We start from the raw sequence: 25,316 nt of genomic DNA on the forward strand, positions 1-25,316 counted from the left end.
CCGCTCCGAGACATCCTTGACCCTTGCACCAGGGAGGCAACATACCATCCTGGAGTCTCGGTTGCGGCCGCAGAAACGCCTATCTATTCCCCTTACTATTGAATCCCCTATCACTATCGCTCGCCCACAATTTTCCTGCCCTCCTGTGCAACAGAGCCAGCCACGGTGCCATGAACTTGGCTGCTGCTGCCCACTCCTGATGAGTCATCCCCCTCAACAGCACTCAAAGCAGTGTATCTGTTTTGCAGCGGGATGACCACAGGGGACCCCTGCACTACCTTCCTTGCACTACTCTTCCTGCTGGTCTTCCATTCCCTCGCTGGCTGTGGACCCTTCTCCTGCGGTAAGACCAACTCGCTACACGTGATACTCACGTCATTCTCAGCATCGTGGATGCTCCAGAGTGAATCCACCTTCAGCTCCAACTCCGCAACGCGGACCATCAGTAGCCGGAGGTAGACACACTTCCCGCACATGTAGTCGTCAGGGACACTGGTGTTGTCCCCGTGTTCCCACATGGTACAGGAGGAGCATATCACATGACCGAGCTGTCCTGCCATGACTTAACCCTTAGATACACTTAAATTGCCAACAATGTTAAAAGTTACTGACTAATAAAGAAAAAGAAAAGCTACTCACCAATCAGCAGCCAATCACTTACCACGTTGGCTGTGATGTCACCTTTTGATTTCTTTCTACTTCTTTTTTGACTTCTCTCAGCTGGAGCTGCACAAGTCACGCCTCTCTCGACTCCCGCCTCTCTTGACGCTCCCCGGACTGCTGAGCCTTTTATAGGCCGCTGCCTCTCTCGACTCCCGCCTCTCTCGACGCTCCCCGGACTGCTGAGCCTTTTATAGGCCGCTGCCTCTCTCGACTCCCGCCTCTCTCGACGATCCCCGGACTGCTGAGCCTTTTATAGGCCGCTGCCTCTCTCGACTCCCGCCTCTCTCGACGCTCCCCGGACTGCTGAGCCTTTTATAGGCCGCTGCCTCTCTGGACTCCCGCCTCTCTCGACGCTCCCGGACTGAGGTCCTAGAAGACGAATTTAGGGAGCTAGGAGCTAAATTAAAAAGTAGGACCTCAAAAGTAGTAATCTCAGGATTGCTACCAGTGCCACGTGCTAGTCAGAGTAGGAATTGCAGGATAGCTCAGACGAATACGTGGCTTGAGGAGTGGTGCAGAAGGGAGGGATTCAAATTCCTGGGACATTGGAACCGGTTCTGGGGGAGGTGGGACCAGTACAAACCGGACGGTCTGCACCTGGGCAGAACCGGAACCAATGTCCTAGGGGGAGTGTTTGCTAGTGCTGTTGGGGAGGGATTAAATTAATATTGCAGGGGGATGGGAACCTATGCAGGGACACAGAGGGAAGTAGAATGGGGGCAGAAGCAAAAGATAGAAAGAAGAAAAGTAAAAATGGAGGGCAGAGAAACCCAAGGCAAAAAGCAAAAAGGGCCACATTACAGCAAAATCCTAAAGGGGCAAAGGGTGTTAAAAAAACAAGCCTGAAGGCTGTGTGCCTCAATGCGAGGAGTATTCAGAATAAGGTGGACGAATTAACTGCGCAGCTAGCAGTTAATGGATATGATGTAATTGGCATCACGGAGACATGGCTCCAGGGTGAGCAAGGTTGGGAACTTAACATCCAGGGGTATTCAACATTTAGGAAGGATAGACAGAAAGGAAAAGGAGGTGGGGTGGCGTTGCTGGTTAAAGAGGAAATTAACGCAATAGTAAGGAAGGACATTAGCTTGGATGATGTGGAATCTATATGGGTGGAGTTACGGAATACCAAAGGGCAGAAAACACTAGTGGGAGTTGTGTACAGACAACCAAACAGTAGTAATGAGGATGGGGACAGCATCAAACAAGAAATTAGGGAAGCATGCAATAAAGGTACAGCAGTTATCATGGGCGACTTTAATCTAAATATTGACTGGGCTAACCAAACTAGTAGCAATGCGGTGGAGGAGAATTTCCTGGAGTGTATTAGGGATGGTTTTCTAGACCAATATGTTGGGGAGCCAACTAAAGGGCTGGCCATCCTCGACTGGGTGATGTGTAATGAGAAAGGACTAATTAACAATCTTGTTGTGCGAGGCCCCTTGGGGAAGAGTGACCATAATATGGTAGAATTCTTTATTAAGATGGAGAGTAACACAGTTAATTCAGAGACTAGGGTCCTGAACTTGGGGAAACGTAACTTTGATGGTATGAGACGTGAATTGGCTAGAATAGACTGGCGAGTGATACTTAAAGAGTTGACGGTGGATAGGCAATGGCAAACATTTAAAGATCACATGGATGAACTTTAACAATTGTACAACCCTGTCTGGAGTAAAAATAAAACGGGGAAGGTGGCACAACTGTGGCTTACAAGGGAAATTAAGGATAGTGTTAAATCCAAGGAAGAGGCATATAAATTGGCCAGAAAAAGCAGCAAACCTGAGGACTGGGAGAATTTTGTAATACAGCAGAGGAGGACAAAGGGTTTAATTAGGAGGAGGAAAATAGAGTATGAGAGGAAACTTGCTGGGAACATAAAATCTGACTGCAAAAGCTTCTATAGATATGTGAAGAGAAAAAGATTAGTGAAAACAAACGTAGGTCCCTAGCAGTCAGATTCTGGTGAATTTATAATGGGGAACAAAGAAATGGCAGACCAGTTAAACAAATACTTTGGTTCTGTTTTCACGAAGGAAGACACAAATAACCTTCCGGAAACACTAGGGGACCGAGGGTCTAGTGAGAAGGAGGAACTGAAGGATATCCTTATAAAGCGGGAAATTGATGGGATTGAAGGCTGATAAATCCCCAGGGCCTTACAGTCTGCATCCCAGAGTACTTAAGGAAGTGGCCATAGAAATAGTGGATGCATTGGTGATCATTTTCCAACAGTCTACCGACTCTGGGTCAGTTCCTATGGACTGGAGGGTAGCTAATGTAACACCACTGTTTAAAAAAGGAGGGAGAGAAAACAGGTAATTATAGACCGGGTTAATCTGACATGGGGGGAAAATGTTGGAAAATGTTGGAATCAATTATTAAAGATGAAATAGCAGTGCATTTGGAAAGCAGTGACAGGATCGGTCCAAGTCAGCATGGATTTATGAAAGGGAAATCATGCTTGACAAATCTTCTAGAATTTTTTGAGGATGTAACTAGTAGAGTGGACAAGGGAGAACCAGTGGATTTGGACTTTTAAAAGGCTTTTGACAAGGTCCCACACAAGAGATTGGTGTGCAAAATCAAAGCACATGGTATTAGGGGTAATATACTGACGTGGATAGAGAACTGATTGGCAGACAGGAAGCAGAGAGTCAGGATAAACGGGTCCTTTTCAGAATGGCAGACGGTGACTAGTGGAGTGCCGCAGGACTCAGTGCTGGGACTCCAGCACTTTACAATATACATTAATGATTTAGATGAAGGAATTGAGTGTAATGTCTCCAAGTTTGCAGATGACGCTAAACTAGGTGGCGGTGTGAGCTGTGAGGAGGACGCTAAGAGGCTGCAGGGTGACTTGGACAAGTTAGGTGAGTGGGCCAATGCATGGCAGATACAGTATAATGTGGATAAATGTGAAGTTATCCACTTTGGGGGCAAAAACACGAAGGCAAAATATTATCTGAATGGTGGCAGATTAAGAAAGGGGGAGGTGCAACGAGACCTGGGTGTCATGGTTCATCAGTCATTGAAAGTTGGCATGCAGGTATAGCAAGCGGTAAAGAAGGCAAATGGTATGTTGGCCTTCATAGCTAGGGGGTTGTACAGGGCCTTGGTGAGGCCTCACCTGGAATATTGTGTCCAGTTTTGGTCTCCTAATCTGAGGAAGGACGTTCTTGCTATTGAGGGAGTGCAGCGAAGGTTCACCAGACTGATTCCCGGGATGGCGGGACTGACATGAGGAGAGACTGGATCAACTGGGCCTTTATACACTGGAGTTTAGAAGGATGAGAGGGGATCTCATAGAAATTTATTAGATTCTGACAGGACTGGACAGGTTAGATGCGGGAAGAATGTTCCCAATGATGGGGAACTCCAGAACCAGGGGACACAGTCTTAGGATAAAGGGTAGGCCATTTAGGACTGAGATGAGGAGAAACTTCTTCACTCAGAGAGTTGTTAACCTGTGGAATTCCCTACCGCAGAGAATTGTTGATGCCAGTTGATTGGATATATTCAAGAGGGAGTTAGATATGGCCCTTACGGCTAAAGGGGTCAAGGGGTATGGAGAGAAAGCAGGAAAGGGGTACTGAGGTGAATGATCGGCCATGATCTTATTGAATGGTGGTGCAGGTTCTAAGGGCCAAATGGTCTACTCCTGCACCTATTTTCTATGTTTCTATTAACCTTGTTACATACAGCCTTGTCAAAACATGGACAAAAGAGCTGAATTCTCGAGGTGAGAGAGACTGATCTTTGACCGAGTGTGATATCAAGGAGCCTTAGTAATATTGATGTCAATGGGAATTGGGGGGAAACTGGAGTCAGTCTTTGACTGGAGACATACCTAGCAGAAGGAAAATGGTTATGGCCAATCATCTCAGCCCCAGGACATCACTGCAGGAGTTCCTCAGGGCAGCGCCCTAGGCCCAACCATCTTCTGCTGCTTCATCAATGACGTTCGCTCCATCATGAGATCAGAAGTGGAAATGTTCGCTGATGATTGCAGTGTTCAGTTCCATTCGCAGTTCCTCAGATAATGAAGAAGTATGTGTGCGTATGCAGCAAGACCTGGATAACATTCAGGCTTGGGCTGATAAGTGGTAAGTAACATTCGTGCCAGGAAATGACCATCTCCTACAAGAGAAAGTCTAACCACAAACCCATGACATTCAATGTCATTACCATCGTTGAATCCTAAACCATCAACTTTCTGGGGTCATCACTGACCAGAAACTTAACTGGACCAGCCACGTAAACACTGTAACTACAAGACCAGGTCAGAGGTTGGTTATTCTGCAGCAAGTGATTCGCTTCCTGACTCCCCAAAGATTTTTCATCAGCTACAAGGCACAAGTGAGGAGTGTGATGGAATACTCTCCCACTTGCTGGGATGAGTGCAGCTCCAACAACACTCAAGAAGCTCAACACCATCCAGGACAAAGCAGCCCGCTTGATTGGCACCCCATTCACTACCTTAAAACATTCACTCCCCCCACCACCAGCACACCATGGCTGCAGTGCATACCATCTATAAGATGCCCTGCAGTAACTCGTCAGGGCTTCTTTGATAGCACTTTGAACTATATCACTAGAAGGACAAAGGCAGCTGGTGCATAGAACACTATCATCTCCAAGTTTCCCTCGAAGTCACACACCATACTGACTTGGAAATATATCGCTGCTCCTTCATCTTTGCTGGGATGTCGCATGAAGAATTTACACTTTGATGAGGGATAAGAGAATGGCCAGCTCCAAATACCCGCAGGAGTTCAGAGCTTTCAGAAGGCAAGTGGAGAAAATTGGAGCTAGAGTTTAAAAAAAAAGGAAAGGAGTAAATTTAACCTAACTGGCCAGGTGGGAATTCCACGGGATCGGCTGAAATGCCGGTTTTACAACCGCCCCCCCCCCCCCCCCCCCACCCCATCAACCACCCAATGTCATCTCCACTGACTTCATTGGGCGCCATGTCAAACCAGTGTTGCCTCAATCTTGTCAGTTTTCCATGGGCAGGTTAGGTTAAAATTGCTCTCAAAATCTCACTGAGCAAATACATCATTCAAAGGATGCCTTTAAATTGAAACTTTTGCTTTCTAGACTCCATGTCATATTTCGAACTATACAACAAAAAGAGGAGAATGGAGTTCCCGTCAAAGATTCATCATTGATGAGATTTTAAAATTCAATGCTAGAACCAGGCAGCAAACCTTTGGTTAAAATATAGTTACCTGGTCACCATATTTAGTTAACCAGTTAAAGGAGTTAAGTGAAATCCAAATCGCTTTACCTTCGCGACATCATCCAGACCTTCTCTATCCAGCAGCACCAAGCAATGATTGCACTTCGTAGGGTGAGGCACACACCACATCCAGATCCCCTTGGTGTGGGATTGTACAGTAGATCCGAGAGAGAAACCTGGAGAACCACGGTTACAATCACAAGGATTAATGGCGAGATTGGGAAATCCTCAACTGTTTAGAATGGTGACCCCTTCCCTTACAACAGAGTAGCCTAGCTATTACTGTTGGGTGATATTAGCAGACAAACATATTGGGATGCATTTCTCTCTGCTATTTTAACTAGTGTGCTTCCTTGCTCCTTTTGAATGGCTCAACAACAGCTACAACCTGCATTTATATGACGCCTTCAATCTAGGAAAACATCCTAATGCGCTTCACAGGGGTGTAAGACAACAGTTGACACCGAGCCAAAGGTGTATAGATTAGGAGGGGTGACTAAAAACTTGTCAAAGAGGTAGGATCTTAAAGGGAGGAGAGAGAGGTGGAGATGTTTAGGGAAGAAATTTGAGAGGTTAGGGCATAGATCGCTGAAGGCACGGCCACAGAGGACCACAGAGTCTCCACTAAAATAGTGGCCCAAGGAATATCATACAAGCATTCATAGGCTAGTATCACCTATGATAATTACTGGGTTATTGTCTTCTGTAATGTATCCTTTCCCTACATACATATTCAAGCACATGGTTTTGCCCATCAAGACTAAAGAGCGATACCCATTGTTGATCCAGTATCCATTTGGTCATCCAGTAACTTACTGCTCAGTTCCCCTAGCAACAGCCATATATCAGATTGTCACCAAAAGCTAATTAAATAGAGAAGATCATGAATCTTACGGTGAGTATTTTCCGCCAATCGGTTCATCCAGTTGGACTTCCCAGCCCTGAAGAATCCCATGATAGATACGACCACCACCATCTCATGAATGTCGGAGAGATGTTTCAGCACTTTCTCATTGATGATCAAATTCAATCAGACACACGGGATTCTGCATTTAGGTGCGAGAAGCCATTTTAACAACCTGAAATAATTTAAAAAGCAGCAGTTATTTGAAGCTGTTCATTGCATGTACGGACTGGTAAAGATTTTTCCAAAAGGCTCCTCTATTGGCTCAGATGTACAAGACAGTGTAATACTGAGCCAAATAGAGCAAGAAGATCCCTGATTCAATCCCCAGTCAGTGCTGAGTCATCTTATTTCAACTGTGATAGGGTCCTGGCTTATTTTTCAGTTTATATTTAAATAGAGTGTTGTCTTTGAATAGCAAAGCTGAATTAATAAAGATGCAGTAATTGTTGGTCACGTCTATTTGCAACACCAGATTTCTGATTGTTCCCCTTGGAGGACAAGACATGCCCATGTGTGGAATGTGTAATTTGATTCAATCATTATCAGGCAGCCTACTGATTTCACAGTGCTAACACCACTGCTTTCGGAGAACAGACAGGGCTCACCATCCCGGGTTAGGAGCACTCACACTCCTGAGTTCAGAAAGGAATGAGTGAGGCCATAGAGGGATTTTAAGATGAGGATGAGAATTTTAAAATCAAGGTGTTGGTGGACTATGTTCCCATAATTTTTTTTGGTTGCACGGTCCCTTTAACAGGCTGCACAGCCCTTTCAAAATTTCGCGCTTGAGCAATAATCTCCCATTCAAAAGCCGGTAAATGGCCTGCGTGGGGCCTCCACACAGCTGCGCAGCTTAGTGGGAATGTTGTTGATGAACCATAAGCCAATGTAGATCAACGAGCACATGGGTGATGGTTGAATGGAACTTACTGAAGGTGAGGAAGAATACGTGCAGCAGAGTTTTAGATGCGCTCAAGTTCATTGAGGGTGCTGGCCAGGAGAACATTGGAATAGTCGAGTCCGGCAAATAACATAAATGTAATGTTATGCATGTTCATAGGACCAACACAGAATAGTCCCTCAATTTTTTTAATCCATTTATTGATTCCCCACCCCTAGTTGCCCTTTAGAGGGTAGCAGTAAACTGCCTATTGAACTGCTGTGGTCTGTCGTGGGGTGGAGGAGGGGGAGAACATGATCCAGGCCTAACAGAGGGTGGGAAAACATGATCTATCATCCTATCTGGATCATGTTCCACCACCTCCCCATTGTTCTCACCGTGCTCCCTCCCCCCACCGCTGAGTTCTTGACCTCTTCCCCCGTCACAAGTTCCTGAACTTCTCCCCCCCACCCCGAGTTCCTGACCTTCTCTATCGAGTTCCTGAACTTCGCTCCCCGAGTTCCTGATCTTCACCCCAGAGTTCCTGAACTTCGCTCCCCGAGTTCCTGATCTTCTCCCCCCCACCTCGAGTTCCTGACCTTCTCTATCGAGTTCCTGAACTTCGCTCCCCGAGTTCCTGATCTTCACCCCAGAGTTTCTGAATTTTGCCCCCCCCGAGTTCCTGACCTTCTCTATCGAGTTCCTGAACTTCGCTCCCCGAGTTCCTGAACTTCGCTCTCGAGTTCCTGAACTTCGCTCCCCGAGTTCCTGATCTTCACCCCAGAGTTGCTGACCATAACCTCACTCTCCGAGCTCCTCTCTTCCCACTCCGGCCTCCTTTCTTGCCACACCCAGCTTCTCTCTTCCCCCTCTCTGAACTCCTCTCTCCCCCTCTCCGAGCTCCTCTCTCCCCCTCTCCGAGCTCCTCTCTCCCCCTCTCCGAGCTCCCCTCCCCCCCTCCCTCCTTGTATTTAAATCCCTACATTGCCTTGCCCCTCCCTATCTCTGTAATCTCCTTCAGTCCTACAACCCACCCACCCTCTCCCCGCAAGATATCTGCTCTCTTCTAATTCTGGCTTCTTGAGCATCGCTGATATGAACCGCTCCACCATTGGTGACCAACCCTCCAGCTGCCTAGTCCCTAAGCTCTGGAATTCCCTTTCTTAAAGTGGTTCCTTGAAACCTAGCTCTTTGATCAAGCTTTTGTTCACATGCCCTCATTTCTCCTTACATGGTTCGGTGTCAAATCTTGTTATATACTGCACTTTGGGACATTTTACTACGTGAAAGGTTGTTGTTGGGTGTAAAACTGGCTTTGTGGATCAGCTGCCCATTATAGAAGCCGCCCTGTGTTTTCATTTCCATTGACAACGGAAATGAAAATCAGGCAGTTTCTATAACTGGCAGCTACAACTCCAGATCTACACCCAGGCGGCAAGTGGAAAATCTACAAAACTTACAAAAATGAATTGCAACAATCAGTGTGATTGTTCAACAAACTTTGGTGCTAATACATGAAAAAATGCTTTTCAGAAAGAGACCAATTATCTTAAGTTGCGCAGTGATTTAACTCAAAGGGCTAGAAAAACGGGCGCTAACTTTTGAAATCTTGAAAAATTAGCACCAGGCGCTAATGATTCTGAGCTTCCAGTAAATTGGCTGTTAGCGCACCTGGAAAGAACCATGAGAGCCCTGGTCGACTGTGGTGGACCCAGCAATGATGGCAGCAGCCACTGGGGAGACACTACGTAGGAGCAGTAGATTAGGAAAAGACATTTTAAAGAGGGGAAGTAAGGGTTTACACTAATGTGGTTATTGAATTTGGATACATTTATGACTGGAATGTTGCAGATTTGGTGGTGTGTCTCAATTCAGCTTTGGGGTGTGGTATGGAATGAGAAATTGATGGAATGATGGGGACGTGTTGAGCAACAGGAAGTGGCCTCGAATTCATTGGAACCGAAGTCCGATGAGGCAGTCATGGACCGCCCTTCCACAATGCCGATTGAGTGGCTGCCTCCTCCATCGCTGCTGAACGTGCTCCTGTTCCTCCTCATCTCCCTTTTCCTCCTCCTGAGGTGGTGGGGCTATGCCTGGTGGCAATGGCTGTGCCCTCATGATGGCCAGGTCGTGCAGCATGCAACAAACGATGGCGACGAAAAGGGACACCTGCTCAGCTGTGTACTGGAGGGCTCCTCCTGAGCGGTCAAGGCAGCGGGACCGTTGCTTGAGCACTCCAATGGTCTGCTCAATGATGTTCCTGGTGGCAGCATGCCTGTCATTATTTGAGTGCTGAGCACGAGTGCTGGGGTTGCGGAGGGGAGTCATAATAAGCCAGGTGGAGAGCGGATAGCCCGTCTCCCAGCAGCCAGCTGCGAATTTGATGTGGTGGCTGGAACAGAACTGACACACCGGTCTGGCACAGGATGAGGACATTGTGGCTGCCGCCAGGATAGCGAGTATTGACGGTGAGGATTCGCTGTGTGTGGTCGCACAACAACTGCACATTAAGTGAGTGGTAGCCTTTGCGGTTACGGAATACATCAGGATTAGTATGTGGTGTGTGCAAAATAAAGTGGGTGCAATCAATGGCGTCCTGCATCATGAGGAAGTCCGCTGTCATATATGTACTTTTGGGATCACTAGCCACTAGATGGCGTCACTGTTGGAGACCATTGGGCTGCACGTACGTGTGTGCAGCCCAAATATAAAAGGCCAGCCACTTTGTATATTAGTCACTTTGGGCCTTAATAAAGCAGAGCCAAGTTGTACCTCTTGGAGTTAACCAGTACTCAGTCTAACAGTTAGAAACATAGAAACAGAGAAAATAGGTGCAGAAGTAGGCCATTCGGCCCTTCTAACCTGCACCGCCATTCAATGAGTTCATGGCTGAACATGCAACTTCAGTACCCCATTCCTGCTTTCTCACCATACCACTTGATCCCCCTAGTAGTAAGGACTTCATCTAACTCCTTTTTGAATATATTTAGTGAATTGGCCTCAACAACTTTCTGTGGTAGAGAATTCCACAGGTTCACCACTCTCTGGGTGAAGTAATTCCTCCTCATCTTGGTCCTAAATGGCTTACCCCTTATCCTTAGACTGTGTCCCCTGGTTCTGGACTTCCCCAACATTGGGAACATTCTTCCTGCATCTAACCTGTCTTACCCCGTCAGAATTTTAAACGTTTCTATGAGGTCCCCTCTCATTCTTCTGAACTCCAGTGAATACAAGCCCAGTTGATCCAGTCTTTCTTGATAGGTCAGTCCCGCCATCCCGGGAATCAGTCTGGTGAACCTTCGCTGCACTCCCTCAATAGCAAGAATGTCCTTCCTCAGGTTAGGAGACCAAAACTGTACACAATACTCCAGGTGTGGCCTCACCAAGGCCCTGTACAACTGTAGCAACACCTCCCTGCCCCTGTACTCAAATCCCATCGCTATGAAGGCCAACATGCCATTTGCTTTCTTAGCCGCCTGCTGTACCTGCATGCCAACCTTCAATGACAGATGTATCATGACACCCAGGTCCCTTTGCACCTCCCCTTTTCCTAATCGGTCACCATTCAGATAATAGTCTGTCTCTCTGTTTTTACCACCAAAGTGGATAACCTCACATTTATCCACATTATACTTCATCTGCCATGCATTTGCCCACTCACCTAACCTATCCAAGTCGCTCTGCAGCCTCATAGCATCCTCCTCGCAGCTCACACTGCCACCCAACTTAGTGTCATCCGCAAATTTGGAGATACTACATTTAATCCCCTCGTCTAAATCATTAATGTACAGTGTAAACAGCTGGGGCCCCAGCACAGAACCTTGCGGTACCCCACTAGTCACTGCCTGCCATTCTGAAAAGTCCCCATTTACTCCTACTCTTTGCTTCCTGTCTGACAACCAGTTCTCAATCCATGTCAGCACACTACCACCAATCCCATGTGCTTTAACTTTGCACATTAATCTCTTGTGTGGGACCTTGTTGAAAGCCTTCTGAAAGTCCAAATATACCACATCAACTGGTTCTCCCTTGTCCACTCTACTGAAAACATCCTCAAAAAATTCCAGAAGATTTGTCAAGCATGATTTCCCTTTCACAAATCCATGCTGACTTGGACCTATCATATCACCTCTTTCCAAATGTACTGCTATGACATCCTTAATAATTGATCCCATCATTTTACCCACTACCGATGTCAGGCTGACCGGTCTATAATTCCCTGTTATCTCTCCCTCCTTTTTTAAAAAGTAGGGTTACATTGGCTACCCTCCACTCCAGAGGAACTGATCCAGAGTCAATGGAATGTTGGAAAATGACTGTCAATGCATCCACTATTTCCAAGGCCACCTCCTTAAGTACTCTGGGATGCAGACCATCAGGCCCTGGGGATTTATCGGCCTTCAATCCCATCAATTTCCCCAACACAATTTCCCGACTAATAAGGATTTCCCTCAGTTCCGCCTCCTTACTAGACCTCCTTACTAGACCCTCCGATCCCTTTTTATATCCGGAAGGTTGTTTGTGTCCTCCTCAGTGAATACCGAACCAAAGTACTTGTTCAATTGGTCCGCCATTTCTTTGTTCCCCGTTATGACTTCCCCTGATTCTGACTGCTGGGGACCTACGTTTGTCTTTACTAACCTTTATCTCTTTACATATCTATAGAAACTTTTGCAATCCATCTTAATGTTCCCTGCAAGCTTCTTCTCGTACTCCATTTTCTATGCCCTAATCAAACCCTTTGTCCTCCTCTGCTGAGTTCTAAATTTCTCCCAGTCCCCGGGTTCGCTGCTATTTCTGGCCAATTTGTATGCCACTTCCTTGGCTTTAATACTATCCCTGATTTCCCTTGATAGCCACGGTTGAGCCACCTTCCCTTTTTTATTTTTACGCCAGACAGGAATGTACAATTGTTGTAGTTCATCCATGCGGTCTCTAAATGTCTGCCATTGCCCATCCACAGTCAACCCCTTCAGTATCATTCGCCAATCTATCCTAGCCAATTCACGCCTCATACCTTCAAAGTTACCCTTCTTTAAGTTCTGGACCATGGTCTCTGAATTAACTGTTTCATTCTCCATCCTAATGCAGAATTCCACCATATTATGGTCACTCTTCCCCAAGGGGCCTCGCACAACGAGATTGCTAATTAATCCTCTCTCATTACACAACACCCAGTCTAAGAACGCCTCCCCCCTAGTTGGTTCCTCGACATATTGGTCTAAAAAACCATCCCTTATGCACTCCAGGAAATCCTCCTCCACCGTATTGCTTCCAGTTTGGTTAACCCAATCTATGTGCATATTAAAGTCACCCATTATAACTGCTGCACCTTTATTGCACGCACCCCTAATTTCATGTTTGATGCCCTCCCCAACATCACTACTACTGTTTGGAGGTCTGTACACAACTCCCACTAACGTTTTTTGCCCTTTGGTGTTCTGCAGCTCTACCCATATAGATTCCACATCATCCAAGCTAATGTCCTTCCGAACTATTGCCTTAATTTCCTCCTTAACCAGCAATGCTACCCCACCTCCTTTTCCTTTTATTCTATCTTTCCTGAATGTTGAATACCCCTGGATGTTGAGTTCCCAGCCCTGATCATCGTGGAGCCACGTCTCCGTAATCCCAATCACATCATATTTGTTAACATCTATTTGCACAGTTAATTCATCCACCTTATTGCGGATACTCCTTGCATTAAAACACAAAGCCTTCAGGCTTGTTTTTTTAACACCCTTTGTCCTTTTAGAATTTTGCTGTACAATGGCCCTTTTTGTTCTTTGCCTTGGGTTTCTCTGCCCTCCACTTTTCCTCATCTCCTTTCTGTCTTTTGCTTTTGCCTCCTTTTTGTTTCCCTTTGTCTCCCTGCATTGGTTCCCATCCCCCGCCATATTAGTTTAAATCCTCCCCAACAGCACTAGCAAACACTCCCCCTAGGACATTGGTTCTGGTCCTGCCCAGGTGCAGACCGTCCGGTTTGTACTGGTCCCACCTCCCCCAGAACCGGTTCCAATGCCCCAGGAATTTGAATCCCTCCCTGCTGCACCACTGCTCAAGCCACGTATTCATCTGTGCTATCCTGCGATTCCTACTCTGACTAGCACGTGGCACTGGTAGCAATCCCGAGATTACTACTTTTGAGGTCCTACTTTTTAATTTAGCTCCTAGCTCCTTAAATTCGTTTCGTAGGACCTCATCCCTTTTTTTAACCTATGTCGTTGGTACCAATGTGCACCACGACAACTGGCTGATCTCCCTCCCTTTTTAGAATGTCCTGCACCCGCTCCGAGACATCCTTGACCCTTGCACCAGGGAGGCAACATACCATCCTGGAGTCTCGGTTGCGGCCGCAGAAACGCCTATCTATTCCCCTTACAATTGAATCCCCTATCACTATCGCTCTCCCACTCTTTTTCCTGCCATCCAGTGCAACAGAGCCAGCCACGGTGCCATGAACTTGGCTGCTGCTGCCCTCCCCTGATGAGTCATGCCCCTCAACAGTACCCAAAGCAGTGTATCTGTTTTGCAGGGGGATGACCACAGGGGACTCCTGCACTACCTTCCTTGCACTGCTCTTCCTGTTGGTCTTTCATTCCCTATCTGGCTGTGGATCCTTTCCCTGCGGTACGACCAACTCGCTACATGTGATACTCACGTCATTCTCAGCATCGTGGATGCTCCAGAGTGAATCCACCCTCAGCTCCAACTCCGCAACGCGGACCGTCAGGAGCTGGAGGTGGATACACTTCCTGCACACTGGAGTCATCCCTGAGTTCCCAAATGGTACAGGAGGAGCATAACATCCGACCGAGCTCTCCGCCATGACTTAACCCTTAGATACACTTAAATTGGCAACAACAATGTTAAAAGTTACTCACTGATATAGAAGAGATAAAAGAAAAACTACTCACCAATCACCAGCCAATCACTTACCCTCTTGGCTGTGACGTCACCTTTTGATTTCTTTCTACTTCTTTTTTGCCTTCTCTCCCCGCTGTAGCTGCACAGGTACGCCTCTCGCTGCCGCTGAGCCTTTATAGGCCTCACCAAAGCCAGGAACTCCTGCCTCTCGGACTGCCGCCGCCTCTCGCTGCCGCTGAGCCTTTATAGGCCTCACCAACGCCAGGAACTCCCACCTCTCGGACTGCCGCCGCCTCTCGCTGCCGCTGGGCTTTTATAGGCCTAACCAGTACTCAGTCTAACAGTTATTGCATATAAAACATTTGGCGACGAGGCAACAGAACCTTTGCATGCAAAAATGAGCACAATTCGATTGTTGGAACGATTTGTGGAAGGAGAAGATTGGGCAGACTTTGTGAGCCATTTGAGCCAGTTCTTCGTGGCCAACAAAATGGAGGAGGTTGGCGATGCAGATCGGCGCCGGGGGGTGTTCCTCACGGTTTGCGGTCCAAAAATTTATGGTTCGATAAAGAATCTACTCCTGCTTGTGAGTCCAACAGAGAAGACATATGAAGAATTGTGTACATTGGTACAGGACCACCTTAAGCCAGACGAAGGCATCATCATCTCGAGATACAGATTTTATATGTACGTTCGCTCAGAGGGCCAGAATGCGGCAGAATTCGTTGCCGACCTGAGAAGTCTAACGGTACCGTGTAAGTTCGGGGCTGTGTTGGCAGACATGCTGCAGGACTTCTTTGTAATCGGCATCAACTACGAGGTGATCCTGCGTAAACTACTGGCGGTGGAGACATTGGACTTGAACAAGGCCATCATGATCACTCAGTCATGCATGATGATGGATAGAAGTCTAAAGCAGATGTCAGTGAAAAATCGAAACTTGGCAAATACTGTAAATATGATTGATTTGGCATTCGGCAGAGCGGCACATGGTAGGGCCTACCCGACTACGTACGCGAAACCTGTGGCTGCCCAAAGTTCGTCAGTGGGAATGCATCCGATTTCTCCGTGTTGGCGTTGTGGGGGAAATCACCAGCACCAGCAATGCCGATTTAAGCAATATAGTTGCAAAGGCTGTCTGAGAGTGGGGCATCTCCAGCGCAAGTGTCCGCAGATGAGCAAGCGTGCTGCGACACACCATGTGGAGGATGATGGTCAGACTAGCGTGAATCCGGATACGCAATCCGAGATACCAGAGGAGGAAGTGTATGGACTGTACTTGTTCCTAACTAAGAGCAAATTTAATGAGGTGCCGGTATCGATGGAACTGGACACAGGGGCGATTCAATCGATAATGAGCCAGAGGGCATTCGACAAGCTGTGGGGTACTAAGGCTGTGAGGCCCAGACTGAGTCCAGTCAATGCCAAGTTGCGCACGTACACCCAAAGAACTCATAACGGTGATTGGCAGTACCACAATTAAAGTGTCGTACGACGGTGCGGTTCATGAGTTACCACTATGGATTGTCTCAGGTAATGGCCCAACGCTGTTCGGCAGGAACTGGCTTGAAAAAAATCACATGCGACTGGAATGACATCAAGGCGTTGTCATTGGAGGAAGATACATGTGCCCAAGTACTGTGCAAGTTCCCCTCGTTGTTCGAACCAGGCATCGGCAACTTCACGGGAGCCAAGATGCAGATCCACGTGGACTCGGATGCAAGACCCATCCATCATAAAGCTCGGGCAGTGCCGTATATGATGAGGGAGAAGGTCGAAATCGAACTGGACAGGCTCCAGCATGAAGGGATCATATCAACAGTTGAATTTAATGAATGGGCCAGTCCCATTGTTTCTGTGCTGAAAAGTGATGGCACAGTCAGAATCTGTGGCGACTACAAGGCTACGATCAACAGGGTTTCAAATCAGGATCAACCCGGGAGTGTAAAACACCGGACCGTCTCAATTTGTAAAAGACTGTGTTAATATCTCAGAGGGGGTTATTGTCATGTATGTACTTTTGGGATCACTAGCCAACAGTAATCAATGGCGTCACTGTTGGAGGCCATTGGGTTGCATGCACGTGTGTGAAGCCCAAGTAAAATAGGCCAGCCATTCTGTATATTAGTTACTTTGGGCCTTAATAAAGCAGAGCCAAGGTTGTACTTCTTGGAGTTAAACAGTACTCAGTCTAACAGTTATTGCATACACAACACCCGCTATCCTGGCAAAGCCACATGCATGCTCGTGATGTTTCTCTCTGGTCATGGGGAAGGAAATGTTGTCCCTTCCCCTTCAGTAGAGAGCATGTGTGACCTTGCAGATGCAGCAATGGACAGCGAATGGCAATATGTTAGATATGCCTCCTGTTGCACTCTGGAAGAATCCACTGACATCGAAATTGAGGATGACTGTGACCTTGACTGCCACTGAAAGAACCATCCTCACCCTAATCTGAGGCTCAAGGTCTGGTTGCAGGAGGTGGCAGAGCTCTGTCACCACATCCTTGGTGAAGCGGAGCCTTCTAAGATACTGTTCCTCAGTGAATTTAATGTAGGAGAACTGCTTTGTTGAGAGCTCTGTTGGCCCTCCTCCCTCTGGTCACATTTTGCAATCATTCTCTCTGCCTCCGCTGCCTCCGGCGTTGACGCTGGAGGGCGAGAGCCAGTGCCAGTACATTACCCATTAAAGTATGGAAATGTTGCACTTTGAAATCTCACCTAAATGAACGTGCATAATTTTTCTGAGGCAGAAGACTCCTTCAAGTGAAAAATGCTGAAATCACTCAAAACTGTTTGGCTATGTCAAACTGACGAGGCAGCATTCTTTGCCAACTAAAAATAAACTGCATACCATCTCCTCTATCTGCCGTTGCTGACGGCAGGCACTCAGGCAGGAGGTAAGACGGAATTTCTAATCCAGGGCACTGTGTGCCAGATGATGTCACGCTCACCGGAGCGCTAGGGGCCGCGGCGTTAAGTCTTAGCGCCAGCGCAAAAGCGGCAGGGAATTTCGCGGGCATCGCTCAATTCGACACGCCCAGTCACAAATCCATTTGCAGCCAGTTATCGACCCCCGGAGGCACTAATGGGAAGCGCAAAGAATGTCAATTTTTCCCTCTTTGATTGGTCAATGTGAATCACCGAGGTGGGCAATGGCAGTGCTGGCGATGGAATAGTTTTTGCACCAGGGGAAACATCAAATAGTCAGGTGTAGCAATATGTGGAGGAAAAGTAAATCTCTTTTCTACACTCATCCAACAAGCACTTCAAGGTCAGGTATAGCACCAATTAGATTGTATTTTTATAGACTTCCAAAAGTTGAAGCCCATGTAATAAAAGGGATAGTAGCAGCATAGGTACGAAATTGGCTAAGTGATAGAAAACCGAGCGTGGTGGTGAATGGTTGTTTTTTGGACTGGAAGAAGATATACAATATCTTCCCCAGGGGTTAGTAAGAACATAAGTGTTATGTATTCAATAAAGGTTCAAACTGAGTACTGTTTAACTAAGCAAGGTACAACCTTGCTTCTGCTTTATTTTGGCCCAAAGTGTCTGACTCTCAAAATGTCTGGCCTTTTATACCAGAGCAGCACCATGTGCGTGCTGCTCAGTGGCCTCCAGCAATGACACCATCTGGTGGCTACAAACAGCATGTACATACATGACAATACCCTTCTCTGAGATCTTATCACAGTCTTTCACAGGTTGAGACGGTCAGGTACTTTACGCTCCCGGGTTGACAGTCTCAGTTCGATTCCGGCCTTGGGTGAATGTGCGGAATCTGTTGTGCCTGGTGGCTGGATGTCTGACATGTTGGGGGTGGTAGTGGCCATGTCAGGAATTGTAAGTCCATTTTTATTGAACAGGTCCGTGGTGGCAATTCCGGATTAACTGATGACACTGGAGTCCACTGAAGGCTGCTGGTAGGTTGGTTGGTCGTCGACGGTTTCTTCATCCGACTGCTCTGGCTCGTCTGTGTGCCTCAGCTTTGTTTGATCCATGTGTTTCCTGCAAGTTTGCCCATTCTTGAGCTTAATAACAAATACTCTGTTGCCCTCCTTGGCCATGACCGTACCAGCAATCCATTTGGGATCCTGACCATAATTCAACACATATGCAGGATCATTAACAGAAATCTCGCGTGACACAGTTGTGCGATCGTATACCCTTGTTGACTATCTTCTGTATTCAACATGATTACTTAAATCCGGATGTACAAAAGATAACTTGGTCTTAAGACCTCTTTTCATCCTGAGTTCAGCAGGCGAGACCCCTGTGAGTGTGTGGGGTCTTGTCCTATAACTCAGCAGTATTCAAGACAAGCGGGTCTGCAGTGACCCTACATTACTCTCCTCATGCTTTGCTTGATAATTTGTGATGCACGCTCTGCTTGCCCGTTGGACACAGGCTTGAACGGTGCTGACCTGACATGTTTTATGCCGTTAAGTTTTACAAACTCCTGAAACTCCTGACTGGTGAAGCACATCCCATTGTCGCTCACCACTATGTCAGGCAGACCATGTGTCGTGAACATGACATTGAGATTCTCTATAGTTGCCGTGGACATACTGGATGACATGATTATGCATTCTATCCACTTCGAATAAGCATCCACCACCATTAAAAACATTTTGCCCAGGAAGGGAGCTGCAAAATCTACATGGATCCTGGACCAAGGTTTGGATGGCCATGACCACAGACTCAGCGGCAATTCCGCTGGTGCTTTGCTGAGCTGCATGCAGTTGTTGCACTGATGCATGCATGCTTCCAGCTCAGAATCAATTCCTGGCCACCATATGTGGGACCTGGCGATGGCCTTCATCATCACCAGGATGTGTGCTGTGTAACTCACGCACAAACTTCTCTCTCCCTTTCTTAGGCATTACAATTCGATTGCCCCACAATATGCAATCTGCTTGAATAGACAGTTCATCTTTGCGACAAATGTACGGTTTGACCTCCTCGCACATTTGCTTAGGTATGGCAGACCAATCCCCTTTGAGGATACAACCCTTTACCACCAATAATATCGGGTCTTGGCTGGTCCAGGTCTTAACTTGTTGAGCTGTGACAGGGGTACCTAGTGTCAAAAACATTCATGATTAACATTAAATCTGACGACTGTGGCATTTCCACCTCCGGTGTGGGCAACGGCAACCGGCTCAAAGCATCGGCACAATTCTCTGTGCCAGGTCTGTGGCGAATGACATAATCATAGGCAGATAATGTCAGCGCCCACCTTTGGATGCGGGATGAAGCGTTGGTATTGATACCTTTGCTCTCGGAAAACAATGAAATGAGCAGCTTGTGATCGGTCTCTAATTCGAACCTCAGACCGAACAGGTATTGATGCATCTTTTGAACACCGTACACACACGCTAAAGTTTATTTTTCTACAATACTGTAGGCTCTTTCTGCTTTAGACAAACTTGGATGCATTAGCGACAGGTTGAACTTTCCCCGACTCATTGGCTTGTTGTAACATGCAACCAATTCCATATGACGATGCATCACAGGCCAAAACTAAACGTTTACATGGGTCATAATGTACCAGCAGCTTGTTCGAGCAAAGCAGATTGGTGGCATTCTCGAAGACTCTGTCTTGCAATACGCCCCACACCCAGTTGTTGCCTTTTCCGAATAGCATGTGTAGTGGTTCAAGTAAGGTGTTCAATTTAGGTAGCAAGTTACCAAAGTAGTTGAGTAGACCCAGGAACGACCGCAGCTCTGTCACGTTCTGCGGCTTGGGTGCATTCTTGATCGCTTTGGTTTTCACGTCAGTAGGTCTGATGCTATCAGCGGCAATTCTCCTCCCTAGGAATTTGACCTCAGGTGTCATGAAGACGCACTATGGGCGTTTAAGTCTGAGTCCCACTCTGTCCAAACGCAGTAGAACCTCTTCCAGGTTGTTCAGATGTTCCTTGGAGTCACGACCGTGATCAGGATGTCATCTTGGAACACGACGGTTCTGGGAACGGACTTCAGTAGACTTTCCATATTCCTCTGGAATATTGCTGCAGCCGAGCGAATTCCAAACAGGCATCTGTGATAAATAAACAGCCCTTTGTGTGTGTTAATGCACGTAAGTCTCTTCGACGTCTCGATCAACTCCTGCATCATATAAGCCGACGTCAAGTCCAGTTTTGTGAACGACTTCCCTCCGGCTAGCTTCGCAAACAAGTCATCAGCCTTCTGTAACAGGTACCGATCTTGTTTCGAAACCCTGTTGCTCTTAGCCTCGCAGTCTCCACAGGTTCTGAACTGTGCAATCACTTTTCAGCACAGGAACAATGGGGCTGGCCCATTCATTAAATTCGACCGGTGATATGATCCCTTCATGCTGGAGTCTGTCCAGTTCAATTTCGACCTTCTCCCTCATCATATAGGGCACTGCCCAAGCTTTATGATGGACGGGTCTTGCATCTGAGTCCACGTGGATCTGCACCTTGGCTCCTGTGAAGTTGCCCATACCCGGTTCGAACAGCGAGGGGAACTTGCTCAATACTTGGGCACATGTATTTCCTCCGACGAAAATGCCTTTATGTCGTTCCAGTCGCATCTGATTTTCTCCAACCAGTTCCTGCCGAGCAGCGTTGGGCCATTGCCTGGAACAATCCACAGCGGTAACTCGTGAACCGCACCGTTATACGACACATTAATTTGTGCACTGCCAATCACCTTTATCAGTTCTTTGGTGTATGTGCGCAGCTTGGCGTTAACAAGGCTCAGCCTGGGCCTCACAGTCTTAGTATCCCACAGCTTATTAAATGCAATCTCGTTCATGATCGATTGACTCGCCCGTGTCCAGTTCCATCGATACCGGTATCCCGCTAAACTTTACGTTAATCAAAATGGGTTTACTCTTGGTTATGAAAGAATATAGTCCATACACTTCCTCCTCTAGCATCTCGGATTACGTACCCTAGCTAGTCTGGCTCTCATCCTCCACATGGTTGGTTGCAGCTCGCTTGCTCATCTGCGGATACTTGCGCTGGAGATGCCCCACTCTCAGACAGCCTTTGCAACTATATTGCTTAAATCGGCACTGCTGGTGCCGATGATTTCCCCCACAATGCCATGACGGAGAAGTCGGATACATTCCCACTGGCAGACTTTGGGCAGCCACAGGTTTCGCAAACGCAGCCAGATAGGCCCTGCCATGTGCCGCTCTGCCGAATGCCAAATCATTCGCGAACACAGCCGGATAGCCCTGCCATGTGCCACTCTGCCGAACACCAAATCATTACATTTACAGTACTTGCCAACATTCGGTTCTTCACCGCTATTTGCTTTAGACTCCTGTCCGTCATGATTGAGCGATCTGGGTGGCCCTTTTTAAATCCAACTCCTCCACCGCCAGAAGTTTGCGCAGGATCACCTCCTGGTTAATACCAATAACAAAGAAATCCCGCAGCATGTCTGCCAACACCGTCCAGAACTTGCACGGCCCCACTAGACGTCTCGGGTCGGCAACGAATTCCACCGCACTCTGGCCCTCCGATCAAACGAGTGTATAAAACCTGTATCTCGAGATGATGATGCCGTCGTCTGGCTTAAGGTGCTCCTGTACCAATGTACACAACTCCTCGTACGTTGTCTCTGTTGGATCACTAGGCATGAGTAGATTCTTTATCAGACCGTAGATCTTTGAACCGCACAGTGAGGAACATGGCCCGGTGCCGATCTGCATCGTCGACCCCCTCCATTTTGTTGGCCATGCAGTACTGGTTCAAACGGCTCACAAAATCTGCCCAATCTTCTTCCTCCACGAATCGCTCTAAAATTCCAATCGTGTTCATTTTGCAAACAAAGGTTCTTGTATTCTCGTCGCCAAATGTTATATATGCAATAAAGGTTCAAATTGAATACGGTTTAATTAAGCAAGGTAGAACCTTGCTTCTGTTTTATTTTGGCCCAGTGTCTGACTCACAAAATGGCTGGCCTTTTATACCAGAGCAGCACCTTGTGCATGCTGTTCAGTGGTCTCCTGCAGTGACACCATCTGGTGGCTACAAACAGCATGTACATACATGACAATAAGAACATAAGAAATAGGAGCAGGAGTAGGCCATTTGGCCCCTCGTGTCTGCTCCGCCATTTAATAAGATCATGGCTGATCCAATCCTGGCCTCAACTCCACTTCCCTGCCCGCTCCCCATAACCCTTTACTCCCTTATGTTTCAAAAATCTGTCTATCTCCATCTTAAATATATTCAATGACCCAGCCTCCACTGCTCTCTGGGCAGATAATTCCAAAAATTCACGACCCTTTGAGAGAAGAAATTCCTCCCCATCTCAGTTTTAAATGGGCAACTCCTTGTCCTGAAACTATGCCCCCTAGTTCTAGGCTCCCCTGCGAGAGGAAACATCCTCTCTGCATCTACCCTGTCAAACCTCCTCAGAATCTTATATTTTTCAATAAGATCACCTCGCAATCTTCAAAACTCCAGTGAGTATAGGCCCAACCAGCTCAACCTTTCTTCATATGACAACCCCTTCATCTCAAGAATCAACCTAGTGACTCTTCTCTGAACTGCCTCCAATGCAAGTATATCCCTTCTTAAATAAGGAGACCAATACTATACACAGTACTCTAGGTGTGGTCTCACCAACGCCCTGTACAGTTGTAGCAGTACTTCCTTACTTTTATACTCCATCCCCTTTACAATAAAGGCCAACATTCCATTTGCTTTCCTAATTACTTCTTGTACCTGCATGCTAATATTTTGGTACTAGAACCACTGTTTTTCTTGATATATATTAATGACTTGGTCCTGGGTGTACAAGCACAATTTCAAAATTTGCAGATGACACAAAACTTGGAAGTATAATGAACAGTGAGAGGGATAGTGGTAGACTTCAAGAGGGCATAGACAGGCTGGTGGAATGGGTGCACACGTGGCCGATGAAATTTAACGCAGAAATGTATGAAGTGCACATTTTGGTAGGAAGAATGAGGAGAAGCAATATAAACTAAAGGATACAATTCTAAAGTGGGTGCATGAACAGAGAGACCTGGGTGTATATGTGCACAAATTGTTGAAGGTGGCAGGGCATGTTGAGAAAGCTATTAAAAAAGCATACCGGATCCTGGGCTTCATAAATAGAGGCATAGAGTACAAACGTAAGAAAGTTATGATGAACCTTTATAAAACATTGATTCAGCTTCAACTGGAGTATTGTGATCAATTCTGGGTCGCGCACTTTAGGAAGGATGTGAAGGCCTTAGATATAATGCAGAAAAGATTTACAAGAATGGTTCCAGATATGAGGGACTTCAGCTGTGTGGATAGACTGGAAAAGCCTGGTTGTTCCCCTTAAAGCAGAGAAGGTTGAGAGGAGATTCAATAGAGGTATTCAAAATCATGAGGAGTCTAGTCAGAGTAGATAGAGAAAAATTGTTCCCATTGGCAGAAGGGTCCAGAATAAGAGGACACAGATTTAAGGTGATTGGCAAAAGAACCACAGGTGACATGAAGGAACACTCTTTTACGCAGCGAGTAGTTAGGATCTGGAATGCTCTGCCTGAGAGGGTGGTGGAGGCAGATTCAATCGTGGCTTTCATAAGGGAATTGGATAAGTACCTGTAGGAAAAAAAATTGCAGGACTGCAGGGAAAGGACGGGGAGTGGAACTAGCTGAAGTGCTCTTGCAGAGAGCCGGCATGGGATCAACGGGCCAATGGTCTCCTTCTGTGCTGTAACCATTCTATGACGCAATGATATATCTGAATTCGATAGTACGTGTTAATACCAGTGCTTTTTATTTGTGAACACATTTACAATTTTGCTACACAAAGGAACTTTTTCCCTTACTATTCATTAAGAAGCGCACTTGTGCACTAATCATGATAAAGAACACCAGTACTTGGAATGGAGCATAATATCTTGTATTTATATAGCGCCCAGAGCTCTTCACAATAGGGGAGGATGTTGAGCCAGAGATCGGGAAGAATTAAAAGGGAGGAACTGAAGGTGAGGCAAGGTTTTTAAGACGATTTCGAAGGAGGGGAAGGGATAGGAAGGGGGCGTGGTTTTTGGAGAGTGCTCCCAGAGCATGGCATGATGAATTAATGATCAGCACACATGATTGAATAAAAAGAGTGGAAGGCCAATAGTAATCCAACTTCTACTTTCAGCATCAAAATCCATATGCAGAGCTGCCAGATTGGACATGATGGATTTGATACAAGATAAGGGACTGGCCATTATGCACCAACATTATATTTTAGAAGAGTACCTCCTACTGATCTGAATTTTTCCATTGCTCACAACAGTCATTAATTGGGAGGCGATCTCATTTTGACCTTTTACTGATACATAAAACACCCACTGCAAACTTACATCTCTTCATTTACATTCTGGTCTACTTTAGCTGTTTACTAAACTGTGATAATCTCCCTGCACTCAACCCGGAGCTCAGTACAGCCAGCACTCAGAGGAACTGGCTGTGTAATTAGAAGGCTCACCATTATTCAGTGGATAAATTAACTTCCTGGTGTGGTAATGTGGAAATCAATGGAGAGTAATATTGGACAGTGTGCAAAACCAATCTTCCACCCAATCCTGTAGGTTTCCCATCCAGCAAGTTAAGTAAAAATGCGGTCGAGAGAGGGAGGGGACAATGATTGGGAGAGGGAGGGGACAGTGATCGGGAGAGGGAGGGGACAGTGATCGGGAGAGGGAGGGGGCAGTGAACAGGAGAGGGAGGGGGCAGTAATCGGTAGAGGGAGGGGGCAGTGATCGGCAGAGGGAGG

Source organism: Pristiophorus japonicus, chromosome 19 (genome assembly GCF_044704955.1).
Source record: "Pristiophorus japonicus isolate sPriJap1 chromosome 19, sPriJap1.hap1, whole genome shotgun sequence".
Taxonomy (NCBI): domain Eukaryota; kingdom Metazoa; phylum Chordata; class Chondrichthyes; family Pristiophoridae; genus Pristiophorus; species Pristiophorus japonicus.